Raw genomic sequence first — 13,489 nt, 5'->3', positions numbered from 1 at the left:
GACCAGGAGATAGAAACCTCCTTGGCTATGCATGATACTAAGTATTTTAGAGCTAACATTGGCCCAGACCTATACCAGGAAAAAGCAAAGAAAAAGATCCTGTCCTTGAGGAGCTTATAATCTCCCTGGGGCGGCAAGACAAAAGAAATGATTAGGATGAGATAGACTGATGATACTGCCAAATGAGATATTGTGCCTGGAGCTGATTGAAGGTTTCGAAGGGTCTCTTTTAAAATGGGAAGGACCTGGATAGGTCAAAAAGAAAGGGGGAGGCATTCCATATCAGAGAACAACATGAGTAAAGTTGTGAAGGCAGAAGTGAGTTGGTCAGCTTCATTTTCATTTTCTTTATAATTATCATCATCATCATCATCATTATTTCTAATATTTGCCAAACATTTACTATGTGCCAGGCACTATGCTGAGTACTTTACCAAGTTAGGCATTATTATTTCCACTTTAGAGAGAGGTTAGTATCTTGCCTAGTGGCACATAAGTGAAAAACAATGAAAATCTTTAACTGACTACAAGTCCTAGGCAGAGTGACTTGGATTTGCCTCTACACTTCTCCTCTTTGTAACTTTGATGATCTCTTAAACCCCTCACCCTCTGCCCCCAGCCCCTTGTTGTAAAGTGTTTGTCTTGAGGTCTCCTAAAGGGGACAGGAGAGGGTGTTGGGAAAATTTAGCTGCTAAAGAGGACACTTCAATTCAGGAATGTCACCAGACAAGAGAACTAGTCAACGGGACTGGTTAAAACAAGATGATGGCTATCTACTTTGGGGTGATTTTCTTGCAGACATGGGAGAGATCTCAGGTAAAAGAATCGGTTCTTTTCCCCAGAGCTTGTTCATGGTATTTAAACTGGGGATAGGTCTACTCTGAAAAAAACATCTGCTTAGGATCTGGCTCTCTTTAAGGCCCTTGAAGGAACTCTGCTCTCAGGGAACAAGCTACATGGACAAATCTAGTCTAGAGACTATCCATCTGCCCCTGGCTTAGAGAGAACATGGACATGATGGCTCTGGGGTCAGGAGAAGGGAGTTGTAGCGTGGATGAGAGCCAAGGGTTCGGTCTATATTACAGTGAAGCAAAAGTCAGACAATTTTTGTTGCTTTAAAGTTCACCAAGGGTCATGTTCAGTTGTTTTTCAAAAATCTTTTTAAATAATAATGATACCCTCTGATAACAGTGTTATTAACTATAGTAACAATGTGAAATTTTCAAGTGCTTTCACTTACTATATCTCTTTTCATACCCTTATGAAATAAATTGGAGCAGGTTTTCAACAAATTCACATAACGAACAGATTGAGAAATTGAGTCAGAAAATGATAATTATTTGTTTGAGACCTCTGAACAAAGGCCCCTATGACCTCAAGACCAAAGACCCCATCGCTCTGGCCATACAAGAAATTAGAAGATTGAGCTTGTCTGTGCAGAATAAGAGAAGAAATCTTTTCACCCTAGGATCTCTGAGAATGATACCACTCTCACACAAGGAGGCTTCTTTCTTCTCCTGATTTCTCCTTCCCACCCAACTCAAACACTAGCTAATGGGCATTGAGATCCTTCTTGGAAATTTTCAATCTATTCAGATTCAAGGTAATAGAGGATAGTACTATGAAAGCCCTTCTCTGCCATCCCAGGTCAACCTCAGCAACCTTTGAGAACCCTATGGAAACCTCCTGACCCATTATTCCCAATGGCTCAGAAATAGGGATGTAACTTCCCGATGTTACTATTGAGAGAAGAAATATTTCTGTGTTTATCTTAATTCTGGTCGGAGTGGGCTTAAAGACTGCAGTATGACTGTGCTTTCTCCTATCTTCCCGTAGATATACTGTCCTAAGACGAGATGGATTTCCTTTTAGTTATCTTGTTAAGAGTCTTGGCCTGGACTGAGTTTTCTCTGTGCCACTTGCTGTGGTATCAAATTCAGGGTATATTTAAATTGGCCAGCTGGGTGACCTGACATTTTTACATCATTTTGGATATATATGGTGGTAAAGATTGACTGACATTCCTTTGTCATCGTACTCACCTGGCATGCGGCCTGCTCCCTGGGTGGGTACAGGTGAGCCCTCTGGAGATTCCACTATCAGCTGGAAACACAGTTGTACAAATTGCCATCATCGAATTAATTGGTAATATATTGTAGTAGATTTAAGTATGCTTGTGCAATGGAGAATATTATTTAGCAGTTACAAGAAATGAACTAGCCTCACATGGATCAACATAGATCTGGAAAACATAATACTGAGTGAAAAATGCAAGTTGCAGAATGTCGCACACAATATTATATATATAAACTAAAACATAAAACATTACTATATATTGTTTCTCTATTAAAAGCATAAACACACATAGGGGATACGTGATAAAATCACGATTAGTCTCCTCCAGGAACGCAAAAGGGACAGAGGAATGGAGGGAGGTTTCACCTTTGTTTATGTTTTATTCCTTTACAACAAAGGGAGGATCTTTAAAAAAAAGCAAATTAGACAAATAGTTAACATTTGTTCACTAGGGATAAAATGGATTTTATATTCTTTTTTATTTTTTAATGAAAAAAATTCAAACCTCCCTTTCCTTCTCCTTCACCTCTTCAGGCATCAGACCTGTGTTCTGTTCTCACAGATGTTGGTTCTCCACCAGCTGATTAAATTGTACCATGTAGTAGAAAGAAAAGTGGATTAGAAGTCAAGGGCTTATGTCCTAACCCCAGCCCCATCCGTGGTAGCTTTGCTTATGACCATGAATTTCTCTGACCTCAATTTCCTCCTCTATACGATAAAGGTATGGTACCGTTCTCTGCGATGCCTCACAGTCTCCCATTTCATTCCTTCTAAAGTGACGAGAACTACATTCTCTGTCCCATAGCTGTTTACTTGCTAATAAGGAATTCTCTAGATTTAGAATCTCGGAGCTATAGGGACATTAATGTCATTGGTCATCAGTAAAAGTAACTTTTAGAAGAGTCCTACTTAGTAGTAGGACTGACTGCTGGAGACTTATCCAGGGCCGCAGTGCTAGTCTTCTGTCTTCTATTCTGGGAGTCTGAAAACCCTTCAAAAGCCAAAAGAATACATCTAAAGCTTGCAGAGGACAGCAGGATGACTAAAGGTATGTTTACTAACCAAGAGACATATAATATAGAACAAACTGAAAAGGTTTAGAATCCAGAGTGTTTTTAAGATGTCAGACATGTAGAGCTATAAGAAATAAAATACTGCCATTTGCAACAACATGGATGGATCTTGAGATAATCATGCTAAGCAAAATAAGTCAGACAGGAAAAATTGAAAACCACATGCTATCACACTCATTTGCGAGATATAAATCTAAAAGCGACAAACAAAAATGTAGTCTAACTCAAACAAACAAAACTCATGGACATGGACAGTGGACTAGTGGTTACCAGGGGGAAAGGGGGGAGGGGGACGGTAGATGGGATAAAAAAGGTCAGATATGTGGTGATGGAAAGAAATCTATGAACGGTGAACACACAATGCAATATATATATATGACATACTATTAAATTGCACACTTGAAACTTATTGGATGTTGATCAGTCACCCCAACAATTTTTAATAATGAAAAAAGGAAAGAAATAAAATAAAATGCCAGACAAAATTCAAGCAAATTTTGTTCCTTCCTCAAAGGAGAATTTTGAGAAATAATACTAGGACAGTTTCTGACAATAGGACAATTTTAGAAGGAAAATCTGATAGAAAAAGAAAGATATGCATGGAGGGTGTGGAAACAGAGGTAGAGAAGAGGTTCCTAGGTTTATTTACTTTGTAAGATTTCACTATTTCTTTGAGTCTTAACTGACTTTGGTCACGCTGAAACCTGCCACAGGCCCCTGGCCGGCCTTACCCCCTGCCTGTAAAATTCATGGTGAGCAAAGACAAAGAGCAAAGCAAGACATATCTATTCACCTCCTGCATAGCCTAAGCAAAAGGCATGCGTGGAGAACTCAGAGACATACTGATTCATCTGCTTTTCTTTGGAATAAGAACAGTTATGGGAAACACCTGCCCAATTCATTCATTTGTGTTACTTGCCTGGTCCCTGGGGGAAAACAGTTTTGAAAAGTGTGCCGTGTGATCATTTGTTAGTCTTCCCTATCCCCCTCCAACACCGAGTCAGCCTTCATTCCTTCAGTTGGACCTGATACAGTGGCCGCCATCCTTTCCTCTCTCATCCTGTGCTGCCAACCTCGTCCAGATCCTCATTACCTCAGACTTCCCTGCCTGAAAATGTTCTCAAGTCCATCTTGTATGCTGCTGCCAAATTCATCTTACTAATAAATTGCCACTGAAATGTTACCATGCTCCATGGTGTGTGTGTGTGTGTGTGTGTGTGTGTGTGTGTGAGTGTGTGTATTTTTTAATTCTTAGACTGGCAGTCGATATGCTTCATAGTCTAACTCAACTACTACCTCATTGGTCTTCCCGCTACTATTCCTTTATATACCACCTCTGCTCATCCAAGTTGTATACCAAATTGGCCCTTGAGAGAAGTCCAAAAGAGAACAGTCTTGGGAGTCAGACTGTCCTGGGTCCAAGTCCTGACTCCATCGCTTACTGTGTGTACTCCTGACTCCATCGCTTACTGTGTGTCCATTCTTTCAACCTTTTCGAGCCTTCATCTCTTAATCTGTAAAGTGGAAATACCTACCTCTTAGGCTATTGATGTTCCTGAGGATTAAATGAAACAGATGAGTAAGAGGCCTAGCCTAGTATCTGTCACACGGTGGGTGTTCAAGAAATGTCCAGTGTTTTTCTTCCCTCGAACACATCTCAGCTGCTCCTATTTCTGCACCTTGGCTTCCACTAGTCTCTTTGTTTGAAATTCCCTCTGTTCTCTAATCTAAATTGTGCCCATCTTTTTGAATGACTGGAACTTCGAATATTTGGGGCCTCTCCCATCTTTCCTCGCTCTGAAAGCATATCATACGCCCTGCCGGGACCCTTCATTTGGCTCTCAAGGGCAGGTGCCATGCTCATTAGCACTTTTTATCACATTTGTTTAATCCCACCTATTTCCAAAATGGCCTTGAGGTGGCTCATTAAAATGATACATAAAATTTAATTAGGAAAATAGAATTGAAAGGAAGGAAATAAATTGAATGAAAACGGAAGTAGCAAATACACCAGCCCCATGGGGCTGAGATGGTGGCCTTCCTAGGAACTAGCGTTTCCTTAACACATATCTTTGGGAGGCAAAACCTTCTTGAAATTGGGAGTTTATGGGGGGAAAACAAACAAAAAGGATCCTTGGTGGTCGAGGACCACTTACCGTCGAATACCTTTTTAATCAATCTGTGGATTGTTTCCAAAATTTGGCATTGGAATCTGGGTAGCAATTTTATTCACTCTTCAGCCCCTCAAACCCAGAACAAAATAGATTTGAAATAGATGTCTGACTGGGCTAAGAGTTGTAAGAGTAAGCCGTCTAATGCTAAGCCTTTTGTTTAGACCCAAGCATATTTCCCAGGCCACTGAGATTCTAGTTTATTCTAAGTTTATTCAGAGTATAAGGACATTCTCAGCTTTGCTATTCTTTAATGTTAGATATTTTTCTTATGGGCTGTTATTTGTAATGACTCGCATAAGAAGTAATTTTCTGCAATTAATGTTTATTAATTTATCCACATTTAAAAGAAAACCCAAATCATTTTCATTATGAATTTGCGATAAGTTTTTCCTACAGGTTATCTAATCAGTGTCTCCAAAGTTTTTTGATTGACCACTACTGTTAGCAAAAAAAAATCTTGAGAATTCACCCCTAATATATTTGTATGTCTAACAATTTATTAACAAATCATAATTAGATACCTAATAACTACCAAAGGGATAGTCTGCCACACACCCTCTTTCCCACTGCATTTCAAGAGGCAACATTATCATTACCTTTCAAAATCTGCTTGTGTGTATGCCCAGATGAGTATACACGCACGTATTACTATCATTAATATTTCATGGCACAATATATACTTAGGCTAAGTAAATTTCATCATTCACAATAATGGATACAAATAATTTTAAATAGACTTTTCGATCATTTCAAATTTGAGGACGGCTTTACCGTATCTGATTAACTCATTGTTGTTTTTACTTTATAACGTGAGTGCTCAAGAGCTTGCACGTGGGTACCAAGATGTGTGAGCTCTGCCATTTTCTTGGTGTTTGCTTATACTTACATTGTTAATATTATCTTCAATCTATGGTATCTTTGCAGGAGTGTTGTTAAACCACTTATTCATTTTGGCCAGAGAGGGAGGGTAGTTTAGTTAAAAATTCAACAATGTAGTTCCCTAATCCACTTACCTAGGAATCTTTATCACAGTCTGCTGAAAGAAAATGAACCATGGCTCCTACTTCATTTGACCACATCTGTGGCAGCAGCTCCATCTAAAACCCACACCTGCCAGCCTTCCCACCCCAAACAAGGAGCAACTCAGTCAGCCCATAGCAGAGGCCTCCCCATCCTCCCCTTGAACATGTATGAACAGTAGAGTTATTACTACCCAGTGTGCAATTAGGATTTCCTTCCGCCCCCTGCAGCAGGATAGATGCTGTCGTCAGTGTGAAATGGCCTTACAGAAGTCTCTGACACAAAGGAATGCTTGGTGTTGGCATTTTTATTTGGGAGTCTTCCCCCGGGCACCAGCTGATGACAATGGGAGAGCCGTAAGCCTCCATCTTTCTCTTTACCAAGGTAGTCTCAGAGGTTAAGAGTTTAGATAGTAAACCTATAAACCCACATTTATGAGGCAAATAAATATTTCCCAGAGTGATGGTCTCTTTCAGGGGAAGCTGCCGATGTGCGCTTGGTCTCTGATAAGGAGCTTAATGAAGCCTCCATCCACCTGGCAGCTGGGCTGGAGGAAAAGCAGGGAACTGCACAGCTACTCCTTGTCCCTTCCCCTGCCCTCACTCAACCAGGGAATAAAAGAAGAGGAGGTCAGACCTTTCTGGAAGGCCCAGGAGCCAGCCTATTGAGGGATCATAGTTGCAAAATTCATGTAAAAGCCAGATCTCTTTAACAGAGTGACCCAGAGAAACTTGGAATCTCTCCTCACCCAGTTCCATGTGGAAAATCCGAAGGCCTCCTTCAGATTTCTGCAAATCCCTAGAGACCTCCAGTCTTCTTGTTTTCTGGGCTCTCATTTCCATAGTGTAGTTTTGCAGTTGGCTAGTGTGAAACTCAGCCTCTTTGAGTGCAAAAAAAAAAAAAAATCGTTCACCCAAGCAACTGAGAGCGGAGTAGTTCGTCTAAAAATTGGGTTTGAGACAGTGGATTTTTAGGGGAGATTTATGTCACATACTTACTACACAGCAAAGAGCTTCGAAAAAGTCACTTGCCAGACATCCCAGGCCTCCAGAGTTGTTTGGGGCCATAATACCAATAGGACTTTCCTTCTTAGCCCTCTCACACATATCGGTTAAGTCTCCTCTCTTTGGATTAGCCCCCTACCTCTCAAAAACCAGAGTAACAAATTCCTTCCCTCTTCTCTACTAAATGTCTTGTCACTCTGGGGATCTTACAAAGCAAGATTTTCCCCAAACACATTTCTCTGCCCTAAAAGAATTCTGATGCCAGACGTTAAGATAAGTTTTGCCACCTTACTACAATTAGAAGGGTTGCCCTCACACCATTTCCTTTCCTTCTTTTAATTTAGTAGATATTAGACAGATTACATCTGAGAGAATTTCAGAGCACACTGCTCTCCCTGGCCTGGATCTAGAGGCAAACTTTTTCTGTAAAGAACTGAGTAGTGAATATTTTATGTTTTTCAGGCCATATGGCCTCTATCACTACTTAATTCAGCTGTTAAAGCACATAAGCAGTCGTAAATCATCTGTTAACCAATGAGCATGGCTGTGTTCCAATAAAACTTTATTTACAAAAACAAGTGGAGGCTGTAGTTTTCTATCCCATAATCTCAAAGAAAACAGATAGCAACTTTGATGAAAAAAGGAGTAGAGAAGCCTCCAGACTAAAATTCAGTCTCCTTAGCTTAGTGTATGAGGCCATTTATTACTTGCCTCATTTATCTTGCTTATTCTTAGAGCAATCCCCACCTACCTGGCTCAGACTTAGATGTCCTTCTTTTGAACTTTCTTTGCACCCTGTTAGCGTATCTTTTAGAGAGCTTACATTATTCTATATGTTATTTACCAGACTGAGTTCCTCAAGACTAGAGATGTCTTATTCATCCTTTCATGTGCTTGAAGAGTGCCTGATACATTCATTGTTGGTACTCAATTTCAATTTGTTAAAAAAGAAAAAAAAAAATCCTGCTTTCTGTTTCCTGTGTTTGCCCAGATTTCTGTGTGAGGATATGTACTGTCCTTTGAATGAGTGGCGCAGCACCCCTAGGGACAAGGAGTTAGGAGAGATCTTGGGCAATAAACACAAATGAATCATCAGTCACTTCTCTGTTTTTAGTGGACTTTTCGCAATCATTCTCTTGATCTGCCTTTAGCTGTTGATAGGAACTGTTATGATTCATATCTGAACAAGAAAAATAGATTTGGTGGCTTACCTGGGGTCACACATTCAGTCAGGAGACCACCAGCCTAAGGCTCTTTTTGCTGTACTAAACTGCCTCCTGAAAGGCACCTGTGCATCAGTTTTTACGAAAAATTCTTTATAAATGATGTGATTGGTTTCATCCTGTCAAAGGTAGGGAGTGAACAAAGGAAATCTCTCCTAGTTTGTTCTGAATATTACTGTTCTCTTGAGTAAATATACTGCACTTATATAGTAGCCATGTTCTGAAGAAGTAGCATATTTAGAATTTGGGCAATTAGATTTAATGTTAAGTGCACCAAAGGAACATGTTATTTGAAATCATATTGTAGTCTATCCTCTTTAACGTGAAGAATTTTGGGAGGATGTATATAAAGTGCAAATTCAGGTTTTCATACATCAAGTTTACTCCAAGGACACACCTGCTTTGGGAGCGCACTTCTCTGCAGGACTCAGTGTTCCTGTGAAAGGAAAAGAAAACACGTAAAGGAAATCGCCTCTAGGGAAGAGGGGTAGCTGTTGTCAGTGTGTCTTTGTATCTTACCTTAGTTCCTACAGTCCTTCGCTCCCCATGGAATCTTTGCAGGTATTCGGGGAAGAGGAAGTCTTTCTAACATGAGGTGGGCCCCATGCTTCCTACCAGGAGCCAGCCCAGATGTTACCTTGGAGCCAAACATCTGCTGAGTTCCCATTCACTCATCATAGGTATCTTCCCCTGGAACCTTGGAATCAAATATCCAGGGCTGGGTTTCCACTCACCCATCGTGGTTATTATCTTTCTCATTTGATGTTTCCATCTTTCTCATACAACCTTTCTTCTAGTACCGGTCAGGACCTAGGTCTGGTCCATTTGGCAAGTTTGTTGTGAGAAACACAAATTATAAGTCTGTCTCACCATCTAACCAATGTCATTCTTATAAAAGTCTGTTCACCTATTTGAATTCCATTTAACATGTCTTTGCTGACTTACTGCTGGAAATGTAGCCTATGCTAGTCCATGCCGTGGAGCAGTCAGAAGGAGGAAACTCCCATCCTTGGGGAGCTCCCCATCTACGTGGGAGATGAGGGTCCTATCACAGTAATTGATGATGAAGGCAAACATACATAAAACAGTTCTCCTCACCAAAGGCGGGCACAATATAAATTGATTTGGTAGTGACACTAGTCCCATAACGGGGACAGGCAGGACATGCTTCACCAGGCTCATTTTGACTTTCTGAGGTGTTTTTTTGCGGGGTGGAGTGGTAATCCTTTCTGCCTAAGAAAACACAAGGGCAACCTCAGAATCATTTGATTGAACATTAGTCTTTAACTCTTACTTGAAGATTTCCTTCTACTCCTTTACGAGTGAACTATTCTCACATTTGAAGTACTTCTGTTTTCTGCTGGAGAAGTGCATGCATTGGTTCGCACTAATAGGAACCAACAGAGGCCTCCTTTATCTCAATAATATCTCATGCTGAAGGCCTTTCCTGGAAGTTTGCATTGTTCTGTTGTTATAATGCTATCTGTACTCTGTCCAGTTAACTTACTTTGGGGCCTCGGACAAGTTTTCACTTTGACTCATTTGGATTTTTCCTAGCCTTTCTCAGCTACCATTGCAAAAGCAAAGATAAAGATTGTTCAGAAATTTGACTTAGCCTCAGGCAAATACCTAACACAGAGACCAAGGTAAAAATAACAATTTCGCAGTGGAGAAACTCATCAGCCACTACCTAACCAAGCGATCAAAGTTAATATCAATAATGAGATACATGGACATCGTGTGCAGCTGGTATGATGCACTAAGAAGGGAACATATCACTTTTATAGTATTCTTGCAAAACAAACAAACAAAAACGCGCAAAACCTCAGTCCAGAGTGTCTTAAGCGCGACACCATAAGCATTTTGGGTTGGGCAGTTCTGTGTTTGGGTTGGGCAGTCCTGCGCAGTGTAGGATGATTAACAGCATCTTTGGCTGCTACCCACTAGATGCCAGCAGCATCACCACCACCCCCAGCCTCGTGACAGCCAAAAATGTCTCCAGACATTGCCAGGTGTCCCTGGGAGGCAAGGTTTCCTTGGTTCAAAATCTAACCATGAGAAAATATTGGGCAGACCCAGGGACATTCTACAAAATAAATGACCAAAGTAAACTATTCATAGGTATCAAGGTCTTGAAAGATAAAAATGAGAAACTGTAGCAGATTAGAAGAGACTAAGGATACATGCTGACTAAATGTGATTTGGAATACTGGACTGGATCAGAAAAAGAGCATTAGTGGAAAATCTGGAAAAATTGAAATAAAGTCATAATTTAGTTAATAGTATCGTATCAATGTTAATTTCTTTGTTCTGATCATTGTAGTGTAGTAATGTAATATGTGAACAGTAGAGAAGCTGGGTGAGGGGTGTAGAGGAACTGTCTAAACTGTTTTTGTAACTTTTATGAAAGTCTAAAATTATTTCAAAATATTTTTTTAATCTAAAGAGTGATATTAATAAAATGCAAGCAGATTTCCATATTGAACTCTATGACAAATATAAGCATAACTGGTATTTGATATTGCTGAGATTATTCCCATCACCTGTAAGGCATTATATGATAACCAGAATAAACTTAAAGTACACTCAGAGAGAGTGTGCATGTGAGTGTGTGTGTGTGTGTGCGTGCATGTGGTCTGTAACACAATTTATATTTGCTGCTTAAATTCTGCTATAAGTGCAAAACTTTGCAAAATATTCAGTTGATAGTTCAACAAGGAAGAATGGTCAGTATGTCACTTAATAGCACTAACTAATTTGACTTGGATTATGGTTATTCATGTTTTGCTCTTATTCTCCTATATGATGGGAAACTACTTCTTTTAATATCACTTGAAAGGCCCAGCCCTGTTTTTTGCACATATTAGATACTTTTAAAACATTTGCTTAATTCACTGGGTCTACATCTTCATTAAGAACATCTGAGACAAGCAAATAAGTTTTATTATTCATATTTCAAATTGTATGAGTAAATATTGGAAAAAGTTGCTTCAGTTGAACTTTTTAAATTTAATGAGGTTATAATTTTTCTGCAACTCTTAGGAAATATAAATACAATGACCATAATGCAGGTCCAAAGTGTGGTTCCATAAATTCTGTAAGTCATCACATGCAGAATCAAGAATTTTAACAATGTTCTGACGTAAGAACATCAAAAGCCAACGGCAAGGAAACCCACAACTAAAGAGGTTACCTGATTATGAGAAAAAAATGAACTATCCTTGTGGTTGTACCCAGCCCATCCAGGCTCACCAGACCTCACCAGCCAAACCAGAGCCTTGGCTGTGGAACCTCCTGACTCGCCCAGGACACCAGGCTTGTGTGTACACTGATCTTTTCTCATAGTGAGACTGATGCTTAGCTAAAACTTATAAGTGCTTCTTTGTACGCATAGGCCACTTAACTCTATTTCAGGCACACCATCATCACTCAACTCTTGGCTGAAGTCACAAACTAATCTCGAAACATAGGATAGATGGAATACTAGAGGTACAAGAGATCATATAAAGTGGTAATCAAGATACAAGTTTAGGTGCATCTGGATGCACCATTATAAACACTAAATCATGTTGTAAGGAAGCTATTTCTTTTTAGTCTTTGTGATGACAAAGAGAACATCTCATTGTGGTGCTAGTATTTGTTATCTTCTCTTTGTGACAAGCAAGAGTGGTTTTCCATTTATAATAGTGATAGAAATTGTTCTTTTACATTTTTATTATAATCAAAACGTGAATCAACACAAAGAAAAAATGTTAAGTAAAAATAACATATAGCATGGGGATATGTAAAAATTGCAAAGGTTATACTCAAATAATAAAATTTGGGGAATATCAGTCTTAGGTTCAAGTCTGCCACGTCTGACCTTCCTCTTTCTTCTCTATCCACCACCTAGTTGTAAACATCAAGAAATAAAATGCCTTAAAGTGCATGTATAGTATGCTATTTTATGTGAAAGAACAAAGGGAAGATTTAAAAGTGTATGTGTATTGGCTTATCTTTACAAACAGAAACTTAGGAAAGCCAAGTCCAGAAACAGTCAAGTTGGTTACCTATAAGGCAAGGCAAGAACTGGGGTAAAAGGGACACAACAATGGAAGGAGCGACACTTCTCTGAGTTAAGTTTTTTGTATAGTTTTGACTTGTGGAAGCACGTTAATGTCCTACATATTTAAAAAATTAACAGGGATGGGAGGGAGGTGCCGAAAACTAAAAGCAAATGGAAACAAATGAACCCAATTGTATTTAGATGAATGCCATAGCTAAACTGAAGGGAAAATTAAAAAAGAACTAATCCAGGTGACTAATGGACACAGTATTTGTACACGCTCAATCTTGGGTTAGGAGGGAGAACTGCAGATGAATTTGAACTTTTTTTTTAGTAGGCGCTTTTTTTTTTTTGTAGTGGTATGTACAAACAATCCTGAAACTATTTTAGATATATTATAGGACTGAGCAAATTAATAAATGAAATGATGTTGAGAGCCAGGATTCTCACTGTGGAAAAAAAACACGTACATGTATGGAATAGAAGGAGGCAAGAAAGAGCTCTGTATGATTAAAATTGAAGGAATTGTAAACTTAATGATTTCTAAAACGTGTATGCACAGCTTATATAAGCACATATGTATGTATGTGTGTAATATGTGTGCATGTGTATATGTACATGCATACATTTCCTAGCTATGTCTGTTGAAAGGGCTTAATTCCCAGATTGCCCCCAGTAACAATTTTTAAAAAGACACTGCAATAGCAATAAGCACACCTAGCACCCAAAACTTGATCTCTAATAACATTTCCACTGAAAGAAACCTCAGAGAAATGACTGGTTGCAGAACTGAGGCATGGTAGCTGCAAGATGAGCCTGCAATATCTTATACCAGAAAGCAAAGTGCATGTCACAAGGGCACAGGCTCCAGCTT

At 39.4% G+C, this 13,489-nt stretch overlaps 1 protein-coding gene across 1 annotated transcript in view; it reads left to right on the top strand.

The window, feature by feature from the left end:
* Window positions 1-13,489, top strand: part of EXOC6B (exocyst complex component 6B) — a 517,527-nt gene that overhangs the window by 492,686 nt on the left and 11,352 nt on the right. The gene's annotated exons all lie outside the window — the stretch shown is intronic.

This window comes from Pteropus medius, unplaced genomic scaffold, assembly GCF_902729225.1.
Source record: "Pteropus medius unplaced genomic scaffold, Ma_sr-lr_union100, whole genome shotgun sequence".
Taxonomy (NCBI): domain Eukaryota; kingdom Metazoa; phylum Chordata; class Mammalia; order Chiroptera; family Pteropodidae; genus Pteropus; species Pteropus medius.
Note: the sequence above shows the minus strand (reverse complement) of the source record. Positions and strands in the feature narration are given on the sequence as shown.